Here is a 25,131-nt window from a genome sequence, read left to right on the forward strand (position 1 = left end):
TGAATACTCAAAACTGGTTTGCTTAAAAATGATATTAAAGGAACAACATCCACTTGTGCGTCTTCCCTCTAAATATCCCAACAAGCATTTTGACAATATTTCAGCGTTTCACGACGACAATGAAAAATGTAGCAAGTATTAAGAGTTCATTGGTATTCCGATCTCGGCTGTTTGCTTTGGAGGCTCCTCATCTTTGCGTCGCGCAACTGCCAGAGGAAGATTGAACAGTATTCATGCGGGCTCACGGCGAGTTCCGACCATATGCCACTCGAAACTTGGAATCGGGGAATTGAGTGCGATTTAACTGTTTGTGCCACTGAAGGATTAGTTACCTAAAAATACAAACGCTCTGGCGAGAAAAAGCAACACATCACATGCCAGGAGTCCACCCACCTGCCCTCTCATAGCGTGCAAAACATGGCACCCATGCCAAACATCACACTGTGGTGTGAAAACAACGCTGAGAATGCTCAGGCGGATAATACGGCAGAGCGCGGGAAGTCGGCCCCCCCTGTGGCTTTTCTCATCTTCGCGCCAGGAGGTTGGGGATTGATAAGGAGAGGCCCCGGGACCCGCTGACCCCAGATGTGCCGTCTCATCCCGGACCGAACGCGAGCGAGCGTCTCAGGTCATGAATTATTCCTGCGTCCGGGCCTCCCAGAGTAGCTGAGGCAGAGTTAAGGGGCTTTGACTGACAAAGCCTTTGATCCCTGAACAGCCACGCACTCTATGATCAGAGTTGGCTTGAGACGCGCTCCGCCACGGCTCTCCCGACACGCTCTCCCCGAGAGCTTTTTACCTACATCCATACCGTGCTTTGAGTCTAAGCTCCATTGGTCTTTATCCTTCTATTCTTTGGAATCACAAAGGAGTAACTTCCCTTTGGTCATGGAAAGAATGATATAAAAAAGACAACATATGATCCTTTAGCCCAAGATGCTCTTAAACCCATTTTAGGCAACTGCAGATAGATTCAGTGGTCGGTAGTAACACTTTACATGTACGCCATTACAATTACACCGACCTGCAAGGACGATCTGGCAACTGCAATGAAAGAGAATTGACACCAAATTGTCCTACTCCATGCCTCAGAGACTGCAAGCTGTCATAAAAGCCAGAGGTGGTGCTACTAAATACTAGAGATGTGTTTTGATTGTTATTTCTTTGTTTGTTTCTCATGGTTCCATATTTTTCTCCTCAGAGTGATTCCATATATATTTCCCCGCACTTGCTCTATAAAATTAACATTTACTGACCACCACAATGTTTTTTTATTAGAGATGTCCCGTCGATCGAGTCCGATCACGTCATTTTCAAAGTACCGGAATCGGCAAAAAAATATTGTCCATGCTTTTTTTTAAATATATATATATATTTTTTAATTAAATCGTTTTCTAATTGTATTTAACGTTTCAGACATAATATGTTACACTCATCCAGAGTCTTCAGTTTAGGCTTAAGGTAGGGTTATCAAATTTATTCCAATAACGGTGGTAATTAATTTTTTTTTTAAATGTATCACGTTAAAATATTTAACGAAATTAATGCATGGGCCGCACGGCCCGCTCAATCTGTAATGACGCCGTTTTACCTATATAGGGAGATAAATGGCAGCGTAAAATGAGTGAATTTTGGCAGCCTTTGGGGCCTTATCTTAATTGGCTAAAGCTTTACATTCTCTCTCCCCACGATTAGAAATATCATGGGAAGCAATGTGGGGAAGCAAGGTGGCAATTGATCTTTTCCTTAACACCTTATGTTATTTCCCAACGCAGAGAAGATATATCAATTGGTAGCACTACGCACAGTCATGGTTCCACTTCCCATCATGCATTTGGGCATGGCTACAGTATCATTTGCTGAAAGCTCAACAAATACACTAGATGGCAATATTTAGTCACAATATACAAAGTCACAAGTCTTTCTATCCGTGGATCCCTCTCACAGAAAGAATGTTAATAATGTAAATGCCATCTTGAGGATTTATTGTCATAATAAACAAATACAGTACTTATGTACTGTATGTTGAATGTATATATTCGTCCGAGTTTTATTCATTTTTTTCTTCATGCATTGCCAAAATGTATATGATCGGGAAAAATTATTGGGAATGATTGGAATTGAATCGGGAGCAAAAAAAAAAAAAAAAAAAAGCAATCCGATCGGGAAATATCGGGATCAGCAGATACTCAAACAAAAAACATGATAGGAACAACCCTAGTAATAATGTGTTAATAATTTCACACATAAGTCGCTCCAGAGTATAAATCGCACCCCCAGCCAAATGATTTAAAAAAAAAAACTGCGATTTATAATCCTAAAAATACGGTAACTATGCAAAGGACTGAACATTTTTTAAATAAAAAACATGAACAATCTGTATAAGATTCCACTCAGAATATCAAAAATGCTGGTTGCATGAAAACTAAAGTACGCAGGATGGCAGATTTGAAATCAAGTTGTCAGTTGCTTTAAAATGACCTCGAAACTGGAAAACCAGGCTTAATGTAGTTTGTGCTGCAAGGACATGAATTTGAAAAAAAAAGCTTACCAAATATTAATTTGCATTTATTAAATATTCTGTGGCTCATCTTTCTAAGAAATGTAACCAAAGGCAACCTCAAGTGAGGCAACACAGGTGCACACAAAGCCAACAAAGAAACACGCAAAATCTTTATTAAACAATAAAAGTAGCTATTTTCCCCTGTTGTTTCTCGGCATATTTGTTAGTTATTACGGAGCTTGCAATGCAAAAGAACAAATCGTAAAACGGGATGTTACAGTACAAACTACAAGAGCGATGAACTTCGTCGTGGCATTTATGAAGTCGGAGCGACTCGTATTAATTGACTTCATCATCTACACAAAGCTTTGGCCACATGCACAGAAAATGATGGTCTACATTTTGCAGATGAGAAAGGGTCAATTACAGTGTAATGCAGCATCGCAGCGGAGTTATTATGTTTATATTGCTAGTGATAAGTCAGGGGTGATGCTGTCGGCTTTTATGACTCCACGCCCAGCAGTAGTAGCAAAGCAGTAATAAAACCTGCCCTTCTTTTCCGAGTGGGTCTTTCTACCCCGCGGGGGGAAGGGGGGGCAGGAACGCAAAGTGCACGATGGAGACGGTCCCTAAATGCAGAGCAGCAACAGCCTGAATAATTCATTCACTTTAAATGGAGTGAATATAATGTGCGGGATCGTCTTTTGTTGTTTGTGGCTACGTTCAAAACAAAATGGCTCCCGCCGGTGTTCAATGGGGGATTTAGTAGCGGCGATAGTGAGCTGGGTTTGCGACAGCTAACCGCCACCGGGGGGTGCACAGGTCGGCCCCATGCCGCAACACCCCCCCCCCTCCTCCGAGAGTGCAAAGCCGATTAGTTAATAAATAGGAAGTGGATGTAAGCAAGGCAGAGGTGGTCTAATCAGGTTGGCCTGAAGCGGCGTCAAAGCTTAACACTGTGTCAAAAGGATAGCCCAAAATGAATAAAACAAGCACCTCTAACATCTACAAATGTTTTCTTCCTGAATATTGTATCATGAGGCATCCAAGCACAGTGGGGCAAATAAGTATTTAGTAGAGATCCCGATCAATCGGGTCCGATCACGTCATTTTCAAAGTATCGAAATCGGCAAAAAAATATCAGACATGCCTTTTTTAATATATATATATATATATTTTTTTTTTTCTTAATTAAATCGTTTTCTAATTGTATTTAACGTTACAGACAAAATGTCTTACACTCATCCAGAGTCTTTCATTTTGGCTTAAAGTGGGGCTGTCAAATTTATCACGTCAACAGCGGTAATAACATTTAAATATTTAACGCAATTAACGCATGCGCTGCTCTACCCACTCACGCATTCACGCGCTCAATTTATAATGGCACTGCATTACGTATACATAGAACTAAAAGGCAACGTAAAATGAGTAGGAAGAATTTTGGCAGCCTTTTTTTAATTGGCTAAAGCCTTACATTCCCTCTCTCAACGATCAGAAATATTGTGGGAAGCAATGTGGGGAAGAAAGGTAGTAGTTGATCTTTTTCTTAACACCCTGTTTTATTCCCCAATGCTGAGAAGATATATCAATTGGTACCATTACGCACAGTCATGGTTGCACTTCCCATCATGCATTTGGGCAGAACAGTTAAATGGCTACAGTATCATTTACTGAAAGCTCAACAAATACACTAGATGGCAATATTTAGTCACAATATACAAAGTCACATTTATCCTTTAAGAATTACAAGTCTTTCTCTCCATGGATCCCTCTCACAGAAAGAATTAATAATGTAAATGCCATCTTGAGGATTTATTGTCATAATAAACAAATACAGTACTTATGTACTGTATGTTGAATGTATATATTCGTCAGTTTTATTCATTTTTTCTTAATGCATTGCCAAAATGTATATGATCGGGAAAAATTATCGGGAATGATTGGAATTGAATCGGGAGCAAAAAAAAAAAAACAATCCGATCGGGAAATATCGGGATCGGCAGATAATCAAACTAAAACGATCGGGACCGAGAGCAAAAAAACATGATCGGAACAACCCTAGTATTTAGTCAACCACTAATTGTGCAAGTTCTCCTACTTGAAAAGATAAGATAATCCTGTAATTGTCAACAAGGGTAAACCTCAACCATGAGAGACAGAATGTGGAACAAAAAAAACAGAAAATCACATTGTTTGATTTTTAAAGAATTTATTTGCAAATAATGGTGGAAAATAAGTATTTGGTCAATAGCAAAAGTTCATTTCAATACTTTGCTATGTACCCTTTTGTTGGAGGCCAAACATTTTCTGTAACTCTTCACAAGCTTTTCACACACTGTTGCTGGTATTTTGGCCCATTCCTCCATGCAGATCTCCTCTAGAGCAGTGATGTTTTGGGGCTGTCGTTGGGCAACACGGACTTTCAACTCCCTCCACAGATTTTCTATAATCTGGAGATTGGCTAGGCCACTGCAGGACCTTGAAATGCTTCTTACGAAGCCACTCCTTTGTTGCCCTGGCTGTGTGTTTGGGATCATTGTCATGCTGAAAGACCCAGCCACGTCTAATCTTCAATGCCCTTGCTGATGGAAAGAGATTTTCACTCAAAATCTCTCGATACATGGCCCCATTCATTTTTTCCTTTACACAGATCAGTCGTCCTGGTCCCATTCCAGAGAAACATCCCCAAAGCATGATATTTCCAACCCCATGCTTCACAGTGGGTATGGTGTTCTTCAGATGCAATTCAGTATTCTTTCTCCTCCAAACGAGAGAACCCGTGTTTCTACCAAAAAGTTCTATTTTGGTTTCATCTGACTATAACACATTCTCCCAGTCCTCTTCTGGATCATCCAAATGCTCTTTAGCGAACCGCAGACTGACCTGGACGTGTGCTTTCATCAGCAGGGGGACACGTCTGGCAGTGCAGGATTTGAGTCCCTGGCAGCGCATTGTGTTACTGATAGCAGCCTTTGTTACTGTGATCCCAGCTCTCTGTAGGTCATTCACTAGGCCCCCCCGTGTGGTTCTGGGATTTTTTTTACTCACCGTTCTTGTTATGATTTTGACACTACGGGGTGAGATCTTGCATAGAGCCCCAGATCGAGGGAGATTATCAGTGGTCTTATATCTCTTCCATTTTCTAATAATTGCTCCCACAGTTGATTTCTTTACACCGAGTGTTTTACCTATTGCAGATTCAGTCTTCCCGGCCTGGTGCAGGTCTACAATTTTGTCTCTGGTGTCCTTCGACAGCTCTTTGGTCTTGGCCATAGTGGAGTTTGGAGTGTGAGTGGCTGAGGTTGTGGACAGGTGTCTTTTATACCGATAATGAGTTAAAACAGGTGCCATTAATACAGGTAACGAGTGGAGCCTCGTTAGAAGAAGTTAGACCTCTTTGACAGCCAGAAATCTTGCTTGATTGTAGGTGACCAAATACTTATTTTCCACTCTAATTTGGAAATAAATTCTTTAAAAATCAAACAATTTGATTGTTTTTTTTTTTCCACATTCTGTCTCTCATGGTTGAGGTTTACCCATGTTGACAATTACACGCCTCTCATCTTTTCAAGTAGGAGAACTTGCACAATCGGTGGCTGAAGCAATTAAAAATAGAACATATTTATACGTTTTTGGGAGCAAATGAGTTAAAGGGGGTGCAAGAGCAGAAACTGCTTTTTCAGCCTTGTCTGTGTATCACATTTTTGAATCATGAGAAACTACTTTTACTTTTTACTTGCAAAGTAAAATTTAAATAAAGTACTTTTGTACGTTTACAAGTATCTAAGAAAAAAATTACTCAAGTAATTTTACTTCTAAAATTACTGATAATTTATATATTACTCAAGTATTTTTTGCCCTCTATCTGCACTTTTTCTACAGTAAAAAAAAAAAATAAACCTTTAAGTATCCCAAAATAACGATCCAAAAAGTCAAAAGGTATTGTATTTTGTTCAACTCATTTGCTCCCAAAAACGTATAAATACGTTCTATTTTTAATTGTTTCAGTGTCCCAAAGACGTATTGTTGTTTATGTTATTTTGTAAAAGGAAAACATTATTCAGATGTTTGGGACGTAACAAAAGCAAAAATAGCTGTGTTAAAGTCAAAGTTATGTTTGAAATGTATGCTTTCACAAAAAGCTAAATTTCTATTTTTTTCTTCAGAAATTGGAAAACTGCTCAAACTAAGCCAGTGCTTCTCAATTATTTTCTGTTACGCCCCCCCAAACTCTCTGCCACCACTGTAAATAGTATCATTTGTCTATAAAATTACTATTATAAATACGCATCTGCCTAACATTGTGTCCTTTTTTTCCCTAATAATGAAAAAAAGTAACAGATCAACTTATAATAAAGTAGAACTTTATTAACATTGTTTTGTTTGTAACAGAGAAGACGACGCGCATCAATTTGCCTGAATTTAAAAAAAAAAAAAGTCCCATCCAAACTAAAAAATACACTCAAGTTACATTTTTGACCATTTGATAAAGAAAAATAAAATGTAATAAACTCAGTAAATAATAACATATTAAAATTGATTAGAAACATTCACTCATGAGGACAATATGCCAAAAAATTTGATCGGGAAAAACAAAACTGAATAAAAGTAAAAAAAAAAAAAAAAAAAGGGTCCTTGGACAGAAGGACAGTTTTTATTTTTGTACCTCCTTTGCAATGGTGTGGAGTTATCTTGCAATGAGCATGCTAACAATGCTAATTGGTTTACTGATATTACACTGACAAAACAGGACGATTGTTGGAAATATTCGGCCGTTTTCGCTGAAAAACAATCAAGCTTATCAATGAGATTGGGGTCTAATGTCTTTAAGTGGCGTCTTAATTGTTTTGGCTTCTGGCTGTCCGCTATAATTATTTTTAGACACAGTAAACAGTGGTCTTTCCTCAATACCCACTGTATTAAAAGTCAAAGCTAAAAGGCAAACGGCACGAAAAAAGCGCATTCCCGGCGGCCGAGGTAGAACCGTAGGTGAGGGCGGTCGTCGTGACGATCCCAAGCCAAAAATGGCACTTCTCGGGCGGCGACGTGAGAACCGGCCGGACAAGACAGTGGGTCGCTGCGTGAGTCCGGTCGGAAAACGGCTTTCGAAAACGGCCGCGGCGCACTGCTCTTCATATCTGTTTTCTGTGTGTTCTGAGTGCTCTTCCTTAGTTCAAAAATACTGCGCGCACTCTGAAAATGAGAGCGCCACTGCCACCCACTGAGTGGATGTGCAAGTACACTTTATTCCAGTACGGCAAAAAAAAAAAAAGCATGTTCCCCGAGGTCACATGCGCCCCCCCTGGCATCGCTCTGCGGCCCCCCAGGGGGGCGCGCCCCACTATTTGAGACGTACTGAACTAAGCTATTTTCTAATGCTGATTTCTAAATAATGGAAAAAGATATGAGCTTTTTTTCCTGCTGAAAGAAGAGTCTAATATTTCTTTTGGTGGGTTCCATGCTTATATAGCAATAGAACAGAATTTACTGTGGCCTTGCAAAACCAGTCAAAATCCAGTAAAACGGCCAGGAGCGAAGAGGGTTGCACCAGTGAAAATGGCTGGAAGTGAATGAGTTAATGATGCAGCATTGGGTGAGGCTGGACTGTCGCCTTGTATGACAGACTAACAGACTCAGACGTCTGACATGGATAAAAGATAGCTGCGCTCCGTTTTGGCCCACATAAGGCTGTAAGTTGTTTCAGCTAATATATGTTTGTGTATGCATTTCTAATTAAAAGTTTAGAGCTCCAGTTTGTGGAGCTAAATGTGAGCGATTTGCTATGACAATTGTAAATACGTAAATTAGACGTTTGATTGTTTTATTGTTAAAATGTGAGTCGTCTTGAATATAACTGTACATATGTGTTGTTGCTTTACAAATTGTCAAAATTGAAGGAAATCAAAACCTTCCAAAAGCAAAATTGACTTGTTTTCTGTCCATCAAGATGAACAACTCACGTTGAGTGAGGCCAGAACATGTCATTTTAATAAAGTAAAAAAACTGTGAGGTACAATAAGGTACTATTTATGCGAGAATGTCGAGAATGTCGAGAACGTCGTAACTCGGGGACTACCTGTACTTAATCCACCACTGTGATCAACTCTAGTGTATAAATTTTCCAAGAGCAGGAAAAAAAGCTTTTATTTCCACACTGGACACTTGCACAAAGTTGACTGGCCCGAGTATAGATGACCTTGCAGATGACGTGTTGTTCTATCACGAGACACTAGATATGCATCCGGGATTAAAAATGCATGTCAGCGTCGGGTCTAAATTGCGTGGCGCGATGCACTCGATAAGACACCGCTATCATGAAGCAATTATCCATAAACAGGGATGTCAGACTGTGAGGAGGGAGGCCATTATGACTCAGCATAATTGATTTAGCCATGAAGTCACGAAAGCATGACTTGAAGTCTGCGCAACTGCAAAAGGGGAAAAACATGTCATAGTGGATCTATAACAGCACCTCGGCACGTGAGGTAGAAGCTTACTGTAGCGGGAGGAATGGACAAAAAGCAAATTGGACTTTCTCACGACACTTGGACATGAGGTGCGTGCCGGGAGAGGTGGACAACACTTGTGAGGGGCGGCGCGAGATGGCCGACCGAGGGACCTCATCAAATATGGACAGCCCGCTAAACTGCAGGGCAAACATCCGCTCGCGAACAAGTTTGCAGAATCGGAGGACGTTTTGGCTTCAAAATTGAATGATAAGCCTTCACTTGTTTTTCTGCCTTGTACAGTGGTATGAAAAAGTATCTGAACCTTATGGAATTTTTCACATTTCTGCATAAAATCACCATAAAATGTGATCTGATCCTTGTCAAAATCACACAGAGGAAAAAACTCAACTTTAACTAAAACAACCCAAACATTTATACGTTTACATTAGGGCTGTCAAACGATTAAAATTTTTAATCGAGTTAATTACAGCTTAGAAATTAATTGTAATTAATCGCAATTAATCGCAATTCAAACCATCTGCAAAGTATGCCATATTTTTTTGTAAATTATTGTTGGAATAGAAAGACACAAAATGGATATATACATTCAACATACGGTACATAAGTACTGCATTTCTTTATTATAACAATAAATCAACAAGATGGCATTAACATTATTAACATTCTGTTAAAGCGATCCATGGATAGAAAGACTTGTAGTTCTTAAAAAATGTTAGTACAAGTTATAGAAATTTTATATTAAAACCCCTCTTAATGTTTTCGTTTTAATAACAAAAATAAACTAGTAGCCCGCCATTGTTGATGTCAATAATTACTTACACAATGCTCATGGGTGCTGAAGCCTATAAAATCAGTCGCACCCAAGCGCCAGCAGAGGGTGGCAAAACCCCATAAGACACAATTAACAAGTGAGCGTTTCACTGTACCGTCATTTAAATATGTCTGAGGGGGGCATCTTCGTTAATTGCGTCAAATATTTTAATATGATCAATTTTTTAAAATTAACGCCCGTTAACGCGATAATTTTGACAGCCGTAGTTTACATATTTGAATTAGGATAGCATGCAAACAATGACAGAAAGGGGGGAAAATAAGTAAGTGAACCCTCTGCCTAAGGAGACTTAAGGAGCAATTGAAACCAATTTTTACCAAACACTAAGTCAAGTGTGCGCCCAATCACTGATGAGTGGTTTAAAGCGGCCCAGCGCACTATAAAATACACAACTAGTAAGAATTGTCTTGTCAGGAAGCATTGTCAGATGTGCATCATGGGTCTTTCAAAACAACTGTCTGAAGACATGCGATCAAGGATTGTTGATTCGTATGAAGCTTGGAAAGGATAGAAAACCATCTCTAAAAGTCTGGATGTTCATCAAACGACAGTCAGAGAGGTTATGTACAAATGGAGAGTTTGGCAGTGTTGCTTCTCTCCCAAGGAGTGGCCATCCACCAAAGATGACGGCAAGAGTTCAGCGCAGAATACTCAGAGAGGTAAAAAAAGAACCCTAGAGTGTCTGCTAAAGACTTACAGAAATCACTGGCACAGTCCAATATCTCTGTGCACACATCAACTATTTGTAAAACTATGGCCAAGAATGGTGTTCATGGGAGGAAGCCACAGCTGTCTTAAAAAAAAAAAAAATTTTTTTTAAACACGCTCATTTAATGTTCGCAAAAAGGGACTTGGGTCATGAGGTTTTGGCAAAATATTTTGTGGACTGATAAAACCAAAGTTAAATTGTTAGGGAGTAACACACAAAAGGTGTGGATGAAAAATAGAACAGCTAACCAATATCAACACCTCATCCCCACTGTAAAACATGGTGGAGGGAGCATCATGATTTGGGGCTGTTTTGCTGCCTCAGAGCCTGGACAACTTGCAATCATTACCGGAAGAATGCATTCAAAAGTTTATCAGGATGTTTTGCAGGAAAACCTGAGGCTGCCTGTCAGACAGTTGAAGCTAAAAAGAGGATGGATTCTGCAACAAGACAATGATCCAATAACTCAGGGCAGAATACTCAGAGAGGTAAAAAAAAAAAGAACCCTAGAGTGTATGCTAAAGACTTGCAGAAATCACTGGCAAAGTCCAATATCTCTGTGCAGACATGAACTAGTATATGTAAAACTATGTCCAAGAATGGTGTTCATGGGAGGAAGCCACTGCTGTTTAAAAAAAAAAAAAAAAACACTGTTGCTCATTTAATGTTCGCAAAAATGGACCTGGATACTCCACAGAAGTTTTGGCAAAATATTTTGTGGACTGATGAAAATAAAGTTAAATTGTTTGGGAGTAACACACAAAAGGTGCGGATGAAAAATAGAACAGCTAACCAACATCAACACCTCATCCCCACCGTAAAGCATGGAGGAGGGAGCATCATGATTTGGGGCTGTTTTGCTGTCTCAGGGCCTGGACAACTTGCAATCATTAATGGAAGAATGAATTCAAATGTTTTGCAGGAAAGCGTGAGGATGCTGCAACAAGACAATGATCCAAGATTTCAGCACAGAATACTCAGAGAGGTTAAAAAAGAACCCTAGAGTGTCTGCTAAAGACTTACAGAAATCACTGGCCAAGTCCAATATCTCTGCGCACACATCAACTATATGTAAAACTATGGCGAAGAATGGTGTTCACGGGAGGAAGCCACTGCTGTCTTTAAAAAAAAAAAAAAAAAGCATTGTTGCTAATTTAATGTTCGCAAAAATGGACTTGGACGCTCCACAGGCGTTTTAGCAAAATATTTTGAGGACTGATGAAAACAAAGTTAAATTGTTTGGGAGTAACGCATAAAAGGTGTGGATGCAAAATGGAACAGCTAACATCTCATCCCCACCGTAAAGCATGGTGGACGGAGCATCATAATTTGGGGCTGTTTTGCTGCCTCAGGGCCTGGACAACTTGCAATCATTAATGGAAGAATTCAAAAGTTTATCCGGATGTTTTGCTGGAAAACCTGAGAACATCTGTCAGACAGTTGAAGCTAAAAAGAGGATGGATTCTGCAACAAGACAATGATCCAAGAGTTCAGTGCAGAATATTCAGAGAGGTAAGAAAAAAAAAGAACCCTTGAGTGTCTGCTAAAGACTTGCAAAAATCACTGGCACAGTCCAATATCTCTGTGCACACATCAACTATATGTAAAACTATGTCCAAGAATGGTGTTCATGAGAGGAAGTCACTGCTATCTAAAAAAAAAAAAAAAAAGCACTGTTGCCCATTTAATGTTTGCAAAAATGGACTTGGATACTCCACAGAAGTTTTGGCAAAATATTTTGAGGACTGATAAAACCAAAGTTAAATTGTTTGGGAGTAACACACAAAAGATGTGGATGAAAAATAGACCAGCTAACCAACATCAACACCTCATTCCCACCTGGTGCATGGTGGAGGGAGCATCATGATTTGGGGCTGTTTTGCTAACTCAGGGCCTGGACAACTTGCAATCATTAATGGAAGAATGAATTCAGAAGGTGATCAGGATGTTTTGCAGGAAAACCTGAGAACGTCTATCAGACAGTTGAAGCTAAAAAGAGGATGGATGCTGCAACAAGACAATGATCCAAAACACAAAAGTAAATCAACTTCAGAATGGTTTCAGAATTAGAAAATACACATTCTGGAGTGGCCAAGTCAAAGTCCAGACTTGAACCCCATTGAGATGCTGTGGCAGGACCTAAAGACAACGATTCATCCCAGGAGTCTGACTTAACTACATCAGTTTTGTAGAGAAGACTGGGCCAAGATTAGTCATGATCAATGTGCCAGACTGATCTGAAGCTACAGGAAGCGTCTGGTTGAAGTTATTGCTGCCAAAAGAGGGGGCAAAAAATATTAAATGTGATGGTTCACTTATTTTTCCTCTCATCGGTCATTGTTTGCATACTATCCTCATTATAATATGAAAACCTATAAATGTTTGAGTCGTTTTAGTTGAAGCAGATGCTGTTTTTTCATCTGTGTGATTTTGACATAGATCAGATCACAATTGTTAATTTTATGCAGAAATGTGAGGAATTCCAAAAGATTCAGATACTTTTTCATACCACTATATTCACCAAGTCATCAAAGCCATAAACTATTAAATTTTTGATTAGCTCAGCCTACAGATCATGGTCTAACAAAAGTGTCAACATTTGCAACAGACCATTTTTTCCCTCATCAATTTCAGCAGCGTCGTTATATGCGGCACACAACTCGGAGTAGAGTGCAAGTCCCTTTCTGGTAAAGAACAGGAGAAGCACTCAGGGTTGCATTAACTTGCAAAAAAAATATTCTTTGGGAATATGCCGCAGCCCTTCAAAGTAGACCCCCATAACTATTTGAGACAAGCCTCTCACCGCTTTGCAGTCTGCTAATAATTTTGAACGAAATAGGGCACGGCTATGAAAGGGAGCGTTTTTCGGGATAGTGATTGACTTGAAATAGTCCCTTGAAAGCAGACAGTCATGAAAAATTAACATGGGTGTTTCTGTGGCGGGCTGGAGGACCATTCGCCTTATTTCAAGTGGAATGAAGGATTTTTCGACCCACGGCAGCCAATGAATTATGGAGATGCCAGATCCAGCATCTCCAGTCGACGGTCTACTTAACCTCCCTTTCACTGTTGTTTTTATATTAAAATGAATCCAGAGAGTATGCGGGTGCAAATATTACTTGTGGTCATGTGACTCGAGACCTCACACAGCCCCTCTTCGTCTCGGAGGTTACATTCCAGCAGTAAGTGAAAAGCACAATTTAAAAAAAAACATTGTTATGTTCAGCAAAAACAAGGCCGAGCTGAAATACTTCCAGTTTTCATTCTTCTTCATTCGTCATATTTACAGTGTATGTTCCGACAACTGCACTGCTGACATCTGGTGGTCGCGAGGAGGATTACAGATTAAACTACAAAAAAGATCCGCCATTTCTCGAGATATTGCAGATGCAAATCTTCCGACAAAAGGATTAGCGGTACAGACATTCGCGGCTTTGTTAATTCCATCCTATGACCAGATACCTAAATAGTACAGTTCAATCCCATTGCTTTCATTCATAAGTCATGATGATGAGGAATCATCATACATACCGTATTTTTAAGACTACAAGACAGTTGTTTTTTTTTCTCTCCATAGTTTGGCAGGTGGTGCGACTTATACTCTGGAGCGACTTATGTGTGAAATGATTAACACATTATTACATCATTTCGCATGTTATTTTGGTGTTTTGGAGTGACACTGACCGTTTGGTAAACTTGTTAGCATGTTCTTTATGCTGTAGTTATGTTACGTTAACATATTAGCCACGTTCGCATTTCGTTGTTCATGCATCAAGTAACATTATACTGTTCAGCTATTCAGCATGTTGTTCTCTATTGTATTTTTATTTTAAATTGCCTTTCGAGATGACATATCTGTTCTATGTGTTGGATTTTGTCAAGTAAATTTCCCCCAAAAATGCGACATACTCCGGTGCGACATACGTATATGTGTTTTTTTTCCTCTTCATTGCGCATTTTTGGGCTGGTGAGAATTATACTCAGGTGCGACTTATAGTCTGAAAAATACGGTAGACTTCACTATCAGTTGATGGGGCTCGGGGCAGATACATATAGGGGACCTTTTTTTCAAAAACTTAAAATTCAAATATTTTCAAAACAAAAGCCACTTGCAACCTAAAACCAAAACAGGCACCTCCCTTAGGCATATATGAGTCTCCATGAGCAGCAACATAAAAAAAATTCAAAGTCGTTCCCTAATAAAATCCCGATTAAATATATTTTTATACAAGTAAAAAAAAAAAAAAAAAAGGCTCTAAAAACTCTCAAATTTTAAACTAGATGCACCAAAATCGCAGAGATAATCACCTATATTTTCAGGATGAATAGCAATATTTAACATATATCAGTTTTTGCCCAAAATATCAACTTAAATTTTGTTTTTGACAGCTAATAAATCACTCAATTTTCACATCAGAAATCGAAAACATGCAAAATCATCTTAACAAAAGCAAAATTTGCATTTTTCTATATACAGTCACAACTTATTTAGATTCAATTACGATGAACAAAATAGCTACTTTGTTTTTATTTACTGCAAATGTTCAACAGCTAATAAATCACTCAATTTAACATCAGAAACTTAATACTTGAGGAAAACATGCAGAATCAATTATAAATAATATTTAAATAGATTATTAATAAATTCTATATACAATCACAACTTTTTATAGAATAGAGTAGCCCTTTATTATCATTATACGTTATAGCCTATACTATTAGCGAATGAGGCTAGCGGCCGCCTGGCATAAAAGGAGCTTTTCTGGCGAAAACTCTTGTGAATAATTGCTTAAATCCCCGAGTACTTCGTAGATATGGACATAAAACAATCTCGATTCTTGATTAAAAGAGAAACCTTACAGTAAGTGTTTATTTTACGTATACTGACGAAGTATCGTGCTACTATGTTAGCGAATGAGGCTAGCGGCCGCCTGGCGTAAAAGGAGCTTTTCTGGTGCAAATTCTTGTGAATAAATGCTTAAATCCCCGAGTTCTTCATAGATATGGACGTAAAACAGTCTCGATTATTGATTAAAAGTAAACTATGAGGCTGGTCAGTTACGAAAATTAGCCGCCTCCATGTGTAAACGAAGAAAATTCCTGTGAATAAATGCTTCAATCACACCTGCATCGTACAAATCACTCCTGAGACAATCCTTCTTGTTTGTATGTGGTACAACTTTCGTAGTTAAATCCAATCATAAGTAAATCCAAGCTAATGAGCGTGTGCCTTCTTCGGCTATTACTAAATGAAGCTCGACCCTCTGATAAGGCGTCGCGCAAGAATGACGAAGTGGCGCGTCAATAGTGATGATGTCTATGCATGGGGCTATTTCATATAATAATTACCTTAAATCCTCGACCAAAACACTCTTGAGACACTCCTGCCTGCTTGTATGCAGTAAAACCTTTGCCCTTTTTCCACATTAATCTGGCATTTGAACGCAGCGTGTGTTTGACTTTACCACAGTGAAAGCCAAACACTCTGCCTGGGTCGGCCCCCAACAGGAAGGCATGGCGCAATTTTGGTGTGACCTGTCTAGTCAACTGATCATGAAGTCTATAAGGAATCTTATTTGACTCCCTTTTAAAAGACAAATCACTTTTTTTCTGGAAATAAACACCCGTCTTTACATCACCTGTCTATTCAAATGCCCAAGACTTTGAACAAGTAGACTTAAAAGTTTTTATCTCCCCATCTGTCAACTGCATTGGGCAGTCGTGAAAGAGTTTCGGAGGGGTGCACAGATCTGTCACGATACACATTCTCTGGTGCTGCTTTTTGTAAAACAGTGTGTGAATGTTGGCTTCTGTTATCATCCCATCTTTTATCCCAGCCAAACCCTCCTCAAGGAGCGCTGAATGCAGATGAAAAGGTGCCCAGATTTATGCAAGATTCTGCCACATTTTCAGAGTCCCCGGAAGGCAGTCTACACTCGTCTTTTTATATATCCATAGCATTCTAAATTTCATGTTGAGAATTCTTCTCTCTTCAAACAGCAGCAAGCCTCTTCGTTTTGGACAATATCATTATCAAGGTGGCCAAGGGAAGTGTGGCTATTACATACAGTATCACACAAGTGAGTACACCCCTCGCATTTCTGCAGATATTTAAGTATATCTTTTCACGGGACAACAAAAATGACACTGACACAATGAAAAGTAGCCTGCGTGCAGCTTATGTAATAATTTATTTTCCCCTCAAAATAACTCAAAATAAAGCCATTAATATCGAAACCCCTGGCAACAAAAATGCATACATCCCTTAGAGACTACATCCCTAAATGCCCAAATTGAGTACTGCTGGTCATTTTCCCTCTAAAATGTCATGGCGCCCCCTAGTGATTTTTGGGTGTTAAGACTCTCAACACATAAATTCCTCTATTTCCATGTTTTTGACCCGCCAAAGAAGAGATTGTATCAGGAAGCACGGAAAATGCATTATAACACATCAGGTTTACAGCATATCAAAAATTATCATTTATAATGGGAGTCAATGAGCCACAACATGGCATTATTACATGAATTGTGTGAATCTCCCCAACCTGTTTGCAATAAGTTAGAAATTGCAGCATGGCTCCATTTTGATCTTTACATGTGGGGTTGTTCAGATCATGTTTTTTTGTTCCCGATCCGATCCTGATCGTTTTAGTTTGAGTATCTGCCGATCCCAATATTTCCCAATCCGATTGTTTTTTTTTTTTTTTTTTTTTTTTGCTCCCGATTCAATTCCAATCATTCCCGATAATTTTTCCCGATCATATACATTTTGGCAATGCATTAAGAAAAAAATGAATAAAACTCGGACGAATATATACATTCAACATACAGTACATAAGTACTGTATTTGTTTATTTTGACAATAAATCCTCAAGATGGCATTTACATTATTAACAATCTTTCTGTGAGAGGGATCCACGGATAGAAAGACTTGTGACTTTGTATATTGTGACTAAATATTGCAATCTAGTGTATTTGTTGAGCTTTCAGTAAATGATACTGTAGCCATGCCCAAATGCATGATGGGAAGTGGAACCATGACTGTGCGTAGTGCTCCCAATTGATATATCTTCTCTGCGTTGGGAAATAACATAAGGTGTTAAGAAAAAGATCAATTGCTACCTTGCTTCCCCACATTGCTTCCCATGATATTTCTAATCGTAGGGAGAGGGATTGCAAGGCTTTAGCCAATTAAAAAAAAGTCTCCAAAGGCTGCCAAAATTCTCTATACTCATTTTACGATGCCTTTTATCGCTCTATATAGGTAAAACGGCGCCATTACAGAATGAGCTGACAATGCGTGAGTGGGTCGCGCAGTACATGCATTAATTGCGTTGAATATTTTAATGTGATATATTTTTTTAAAAATTAATTACTGCCGTTATCGGGATAAATTTGATAACCCTACCTTAAGCCTCAACTAAAGACTCTGGATGAGTGTAACATATTATGTCAGTAACGTTAAATACAATTAGAAAACGATTTCATTAAAAATATATATACAGTATATTAAAAAAGGCATGGCCGATATTTTTTCGCCGATTCTGATACTTTGAAAATGACGTGATCGGACCCGATCGGGACATCTCTAACACATCAGGTTTACAGCATATCTAAAATTGTGATTAATAATGGGAGTCAATGAGCCAGAAAATGGCATTATTACAAAAATTTAGTGCGAATCTCCCCGACCTGTTTGGAATAAGTTAGAAATTGCAGCATGGCTCCATTTTGATCTTTACATGTTTTTACTATCCTGGGGAAATATTGGCTCCTAGTGTAATTTTTCCAATGCTTTTTCTTTGATGAAACACAGGGGGAAAAAAGCCAGAATATGGACAAATAACACCAACCAATTTTTCAAAACAAAAACTGCTGGGCTACTTTGTAACCACACTGAAAACAGTCAAAAATACCATACGAGAGCTCCTACCTGCTGCAGGCCTCGCACATCCAAATGCTTTGAGTGAATTCAAGGCTTTTCCTGCCACAGCTGGACGGCTGCTCCCTTTTTGGCGAGGCCACACACGTTCTTAGCGTGGCACGGCGGGAGATGGAAAGGGACGGAAAGCATCTCGTCGGAAGCTCTGAACGACGCTGATACGCGCCACGCTGCGCCGTGGCGAGCATGTCTGATTGAATGAGGCCTCGGAGTCCTGTTTGAGACTTTAAGCGTTTTGACAACAGCAACTCACTCCCTCCAAGTCCAAACAAAATTCCCCCCCAAAAATGTAGTCCACTAGAAGCAGGTTAACCGATACATTCAAGCTCAGTTTGGCTGAAATGTTTGAAAATGGAAAAGGCAGCTTAGCAATTTGGTAAACAATTATCAGCTGTGCCAAGAGGTTGCACCTGATTGGTTAAAAAAAACACTTACATTGCTAACAAAAACAACTATTGCTGAAATAAAAAGAAGCAAATATGTTTTTCGGACGCATTCCGGAGTCACCAAATGCAATATTCACATCAGTTAGTCTACAGAAGCTTGATTAAAGGTCACATTAGACCGCAGAGGCTGACAATGTGAAATAATATTCAGGTAAATCACTGCGAACCGCAGATGGATTGCTATCTAAAGCAACAGTGTGACGCGCATATATTAAAGTAATTGAAATGTTAACCAAGCTAAATGTCTTTCCACCACTGACTGATCAATTCATTGACCGCAAATGCTGATGCAGTGCAGTCACAGCAGTTGTGCCCTAATGATTCTTGTTTTTACTTTTAATGGGAAAGAAACTTGACTGTCATTTTTTTTCCCTTTCGCTTTCTTCTTCAACTGTTGACGTCTGCAAGTTTGTCCGAGCCGACAAATACTGGTCCGCTATTTGAGACGGAGGGAGCGATTGTGCACAACGTGTCCAATAAGAGCAGCTAATTTTCGATCATTTATAGAGCAGTTGTCCGATGGTTAAAATTGAAGCAGCAGGGCAGAGAACCAAAAATGGTATTTGCCATGTGGCTTTTTTTTCACCATGTGGCAAAATGGATTTTGACATATTTTCTAGTATGTGGCAGTTTTGAAGGCCATGCACGTCCATGCCATTGACGGCTATGCACGTCCAATTATCCATTTTAAATGGCAGAAAAACATGTGGCTGTGATTTTTTAGCATACACTTAGCATTACAGCGCATTGACATTCAACTGGCACCCAAGTCTGGCTATGCCATTGACAGCTATGCACGTACAAATTTTCCATTCATTTTTAATGGAACAAAAACATGTGTGGCTCTGATTTTTGACCATATCAATGCGCTGTAATGCTAAGTGTAGCATTACAGCGCATTGACATTCAACTAGCCACCAAGTCAGGCTATGCCACTGACGGCTATGCACGTCCAAATTTCCAAAATCATTTTGTATGGCAAAATCCATTTTGCCACATGGCTAAAAAATGCCATATGGCAAAATCCATTCTGCCACATGGAAAAATCCATTTTGCCACATGGAAAAATCCATTTTGCCACATTGTTCAAAAAATGCCATATGGCAAAAAAATGCCACATGGCAAAATCCATTTTGCCACATGTCAAAATAAATGCCACATGGCAAAATCCATTTTGCCACATGACAAAAAAATGCCACAGGGCAAAAAAACTGCCATTTGTCCAAATCCATTTTGCCACATGGCAAAAAAACAAATGCAACATGGCAAAATCAATTTTGCCACATGGCAAAAAACCACATGTCAAAATCCATTTTGCCACATGTCAAAATAAATGCCACATGACAAAAAAACAAATGCCACATGGCAAAATCCATTTTGCCACATGGCAAAATCCATTTTGCCACATGGCTAAATCCATTTTGCCACATTGTGAAACAAAATGCCAAATGGCAAAATCCATTTTGCCACATGGCAAAATCCATTTTGCCACATTGTCAAACAAAATGCCATATGGCAATAAAAAAAAATGCCACATGGCAAAATCCATTTTGCCACATGGCTAAAAAATGCCACATGGCAAAATCTATTTTGCCACATGGCAAAAAAAAATGCCACATGGCAAATACCACTTTTGGTTCTCGCTGTCTCTAAATTGAAGGATTCCATGAACAGAATCGCAAATGGCAGGCATACTTCCACATTTTTAAGTTTCTGCAGAATCTTCTAGTTTAATATTAGCTGAGTCAGTGCCATTGAGACTTCTTCATTCCAACCCTAAAAGTTGAGATTTCCACTGACCTTCATATTCATTGTAATAAGTAATATGCATATGTACATCAAGCTCCAACATATATATATTTTTTTTCAATATAAAGTAATTGCAAGCACACAAAAAGCAAACCGCAAAATATGTGATCATGTTAGCAGGCTCGACATTTGTCACTAAAACGAGCTCATATAAGCAGAGGTGGGTAGAGTAGCCCAAAAATTTTACTCAAGTAAGAATATTGTTACTTTAAAATAATAATTACTCAAATAAAAGAAGTCATCTAAAAAATGTACTTGAGTACAAGTAAAAAAGTATTTGGTGAAAAGAATCTTCAAGTCATGAGTAACATTGTGAGTAACTGCTTATGATGTTTGATTTTATTTTTTATTTTTTTTAAATCAACAATTAGTCATCTAGAAATGTACTCAAATACAAGTAAAAAAGTATTTGGTGAAAAGAATACTTAAGTCATGAGTAACATTGTGAGTAACTACTTAAGATGTTAGATTTTTTTTTCTCAGCACAGTTATTACATAGCCACATTTAACCCTTTACACGCCGAGCGATCTTTGTAAAACTAGAGGTTGATTTTTCTATGAGTATTGTTTACGAATAGCCTGTTTCACACTGTATTTTTAAATTCACTCATCAGTATCATAAAAACGTAAAATATAATAATGTAATCTATCAATGATTTCGTTTATATGGGCAAAAATACAAGATGTTACTGATTCAGCAGTGAGGGTCACTCTGTTCAAGGTAGACCTGGAGGGCTCAAATCTTTAATCTAATTTGACTTGATCTTTGGTATGTTTATGATAAATGGCTATATTTTTTCATTTTATTATCTTCAATGCCTACGTTGATAAAAGTCCTTTTTCTTCGAATCCATGTGCTCTCTTTCTGTGAACTCATCTTCACACTCCGCAAAATTCACTGCTTCTACTTGCCTGTTAAGGACTGAATGCTCTTAACCTGGTGTTCTACACCTTCTTCTACCCCTGCTTTGTCGTTGTGATTCCATTTTGTCAATGTAATTGTGAGAAAAATTGATCATTCCAGAAGAGACATGATATGCTTTTCTCCAAAAGTTACTCAAGTAAATATAACAGAGTAAATGCAACTCTTTACTACCCAACTCTGCATATTAGTATAATCAGGTAGGTTGACCTCTTATGGCGGACAAGCTAAAAATCAAGAACATAAAATGATTGAAATACAATTCAAAAGACTTACAATACATTATGCGTGGAAATTTTGAGCCACTTACGATAAGACCTTAGCGGAATATTATTCCTCTACAATTCTATGATGGCTGATTGATTCTGTTGAGGACACCAAAGGCACTTAATGGTGATAATAACCTTGCCGTGTGTCGTATTTTAAAGGCTTCCGTCTGAGGTCAATGCCAGCAGAACCAGGGACCAATAAGAATCCAATTAAGCTTCCATCTGCACATGCAAGCCATGCATCTTACAGGCGACTGTCTGATTTTAGTCATTAGAAACATGATGAACGCGTCCAGGGATGACCTACAGGGGAGGGTCTTGTTGCTAAGCAGCACCATAATGAATCGCCATTGAACCAATACACCTTTTGTTAATTGATCCAACTAAATGGTAGGTTTTTTTAGAGTGAGACACAACTTAAATAGTGGTTGGAATACAACAAAATTAAACACAGCAGACAGACAGAGTCAAAACAACCCTTAAGCTGCAGTCTCCTGGGAATGGACTGTAAAAACATGCTCAGCATGGGGGACAAATGACAAGAAAGATGAGGGAAGAAGGAGAATGTCTGTTGAAATAACGCCACAGGCGCATTTGGAAGGTTGTGAATATGATACTACCCCGAACCTCGTTTGGGGATGAATTTTGTTCTTTCATCACCTCAAACAACATTGCAATAAATAGGCTTCATTGTCTGAATGTAACATCATTTCAGAATATGGTAGTGTGCAACCTTGGATACCTTGCACATAGGAACAGAACACACGTGTTTGTGATGAATTCAGCAACTGCTCCAATTGAACCTCATGATTAAATCCTCATTATGCATGTCAATGCAGAACCACAGCAGCAAACCAGTCTAACCAAAACCGATTAGCCAACGAGCATTTTATTGCATAGGCATTATGAGAAAGGGAATTTTGTGTTAAGCGTATTTTGCGCTATGAACTACTCGGCTCGAATTCGGCAAAAGAAAAAAAAAATGTCATGGAAGGTAGTAAGATAGAGCCAATATCATGATATTGACGGGACACTGGGCCAAAGTCGGCCATTTTTTGGGCAAAACGACAAATTCAGTAAATGCCGAATTACACCTTGATACAAAGTTCAATCTTTTTCATATCTGGCATGTATGTGAGGTCTCCCAGCCTAAACACGACTGCATTGAAATATTCCCCATTAGGCCTTGCGCCCCCAAGCGGGAACAGGAAATTTCATTTTTTACAAGACAAGGGAATAAAATCAATTGACCTCAAACCTAAATCAGGGGAGCCTTAAGATATGTGTTCAGGTGCCTAATGAAAAATATGGAGGTTTTGTTGAAAAGGAGGTGTCCAAACAGGAAAGTCAAAATGACTGGAGCCATTTTGTCTCAGCACAAGTTTTGAAAAGTCATAACTTGGTAGATACACAAGATAACTGATCGAAACCTGCTGTGCTTTGTCAGAGTATTACCCTAAAAAGACCTGTAGTGGTCATTTGCATCAACTCTATCGTGCCAACTATTGGCAGCAAAATTTGAGGCCTTTACATGCTCGAAAAATCACCAAAATTTGCACATACATGTGGCTTTGTGTAAATTTTGATAATTTTGTAATGTTACAAAAAAAAATGTTACAGAATGGCTCAGTGGCGACCCCTTGAATTTTTCTAAAAGGCCTCTCCTATTAGGTTTTTCAACGTAGAGCAATGAAATTCGAATCTGACCTGTCAATATCATTATGAAGTCTATGATAGAACGAATGCCAGACAAAATATACATGAAAGCCCCATTCACTAATTTATTAGCACCGCGGCTAACAGCCTGCTAATGTACAAAGTGCACGAATCCACAGATAAATAACATTATTTATTTCCAGCCTTGTAAGCACTCCGACAGTCCCGGTTGATGGATGCGTCTGACAGCTGTTCAACTTTCCCGTGATTTACTCAGCCCGTGATGAGGAAGCGATCATCGCCGCATCCTGGGATGTGATCTAAATCAAGCGAAATAATGCAGTTTTGATACGTTCCGGTCTCGTGGGGGGCAGGGGGCGTATTTAACACCGAAGCAATTCTTTGACCCCGATTCCCCAATAATGAGCACAAAACAGTGTTGGATTTGAACTCGACATCAGGCCATAAGCCCTGGGTTAATTCAATTATGAAACCTTCACATACCACTGGGCTGAGGCAGTACAAAAGGCAGCTTAGGCCGCGGGTCCAGAAACATAATCTTTCCTTGTTTACACAGAGAGGGTGTCTCAAAGGCCGGGATCCATGATTACTCTCTCATGGCTGCAACTGGAAAATTAATCCAATAGCCGGGATGCAACTAAAGAATGGGAAGGACTCAAAATGGCCTCTAACGCAACAACCGGAGCTGTCCGTGAATGTCTACAAGGTAAACCGTGGAGCGTCACACACTAAAATAGTATAGAATCCTTGAAATGAGGTCGCTTTGTCTACTGTGCCGAGACACAGCCGAGGCCCGGGGGAGTCTCTGTTCTCACATTTCTCCGTTTTTCTTGCCAGAACACAAGCGACCTTTAATGTGGTCAGTGGGGCCAAAAATGCATCCTCCTGAAAATTTGTTGATTATGTGAGGAACTGTGCAGTTCTGCTCAGAGCGCCTCGTTGTTTTCCACGAGTGTGCTTAACACAGGAGCGTAGGTTTGCATAAGGACGGTAAGGACATAACACTGTCATGTCGCCGCCCCTTGAAAGAGGTGGGATATTAAAGTTTTTTGGGGGGTTTTCGGCCAGCAGCAGCCACTATAAGTAATGTAAAAAGACATCAATGTTGTGAAGGTTGGGGAAACACCACTAATTTTGCTACTGAAAGTCTGACCTGTGTCAGATTTAGCATCACATTAAACTAGTACCACAATGATTAATCGATTAACTCGAGTAATTCGGCATTTAGTTTTATTGATTTGGATGGATACATTGTCCTCTAGTGGCGACAGTGGATGTGTGTTTTGTTTTTGTTTTTTTTGTTTTGTTTTTTTTGTTTTTTTCGGCCAGCAGCAGCACCTCTAAGTAATGTAAAAAGACATCAATGTTGTGGAGGTGGGAGAAACACCACTAATTTTGCCACTGAAAGTCTGACCTGCATCAGAGTTAACATCACATTAAACTAGTACAACAATGATTAATTAACTCCAGTAATTCACATTTCGTTTTATTGATTTGGGTGAATACACTGTCCTCTAGTGGCGACAGTGGATGTGCATTGTTTTTGTTTTTT

At 39.1% G+C, this 25,131-nt stretch overlaps 1 protein-coding gene across 2 annotated transcripts in view; it reads right to left on the reverse strand.

The window, feature by feature from the left end:
• The window catches only part of LOC130928636 (neurexin-2-like), a 774,303-nt gene that overhangs the window by 605,928 nt on the left and 143,244 nt on the right, over positions 1–25,131 (reverse strand). Inside the window, exon 1 of one of the 2 annotated variants that reach the window (XM_057855358.1) lies at positions 18,448–18,751. The exons of the other annotated variant lie outside the window; for it this stretch is intronic. The gene's annotated coding sequence lies outside the window, so the exon portion shown is untranslated. Of the gene's footprint in view, positions 1–18,447; positions 18,752–25,131 lie in introns of those variants that run through there. 2 annotated transcript variants of the gene reach the window in all.

The sequence above is a fragment of the Corythoichthys intestinalis genome, chromosome 13 (genome assembly GCF_030265065.1).
Source record: "Corythoichthys intestinalis isolate RoL2023-P3 chromosome 13, ASM3026506v1, whole genome shotgun sequence".
In the NCBI taxonomy this organism is placed as follows: domain Eukaryota; kingdom Metazoa; phylum Chordata; class Actinopteri; order Syngnathiformes; family Syngnathidae; genus Corythoichthys; species Corythoichthys intestinalis.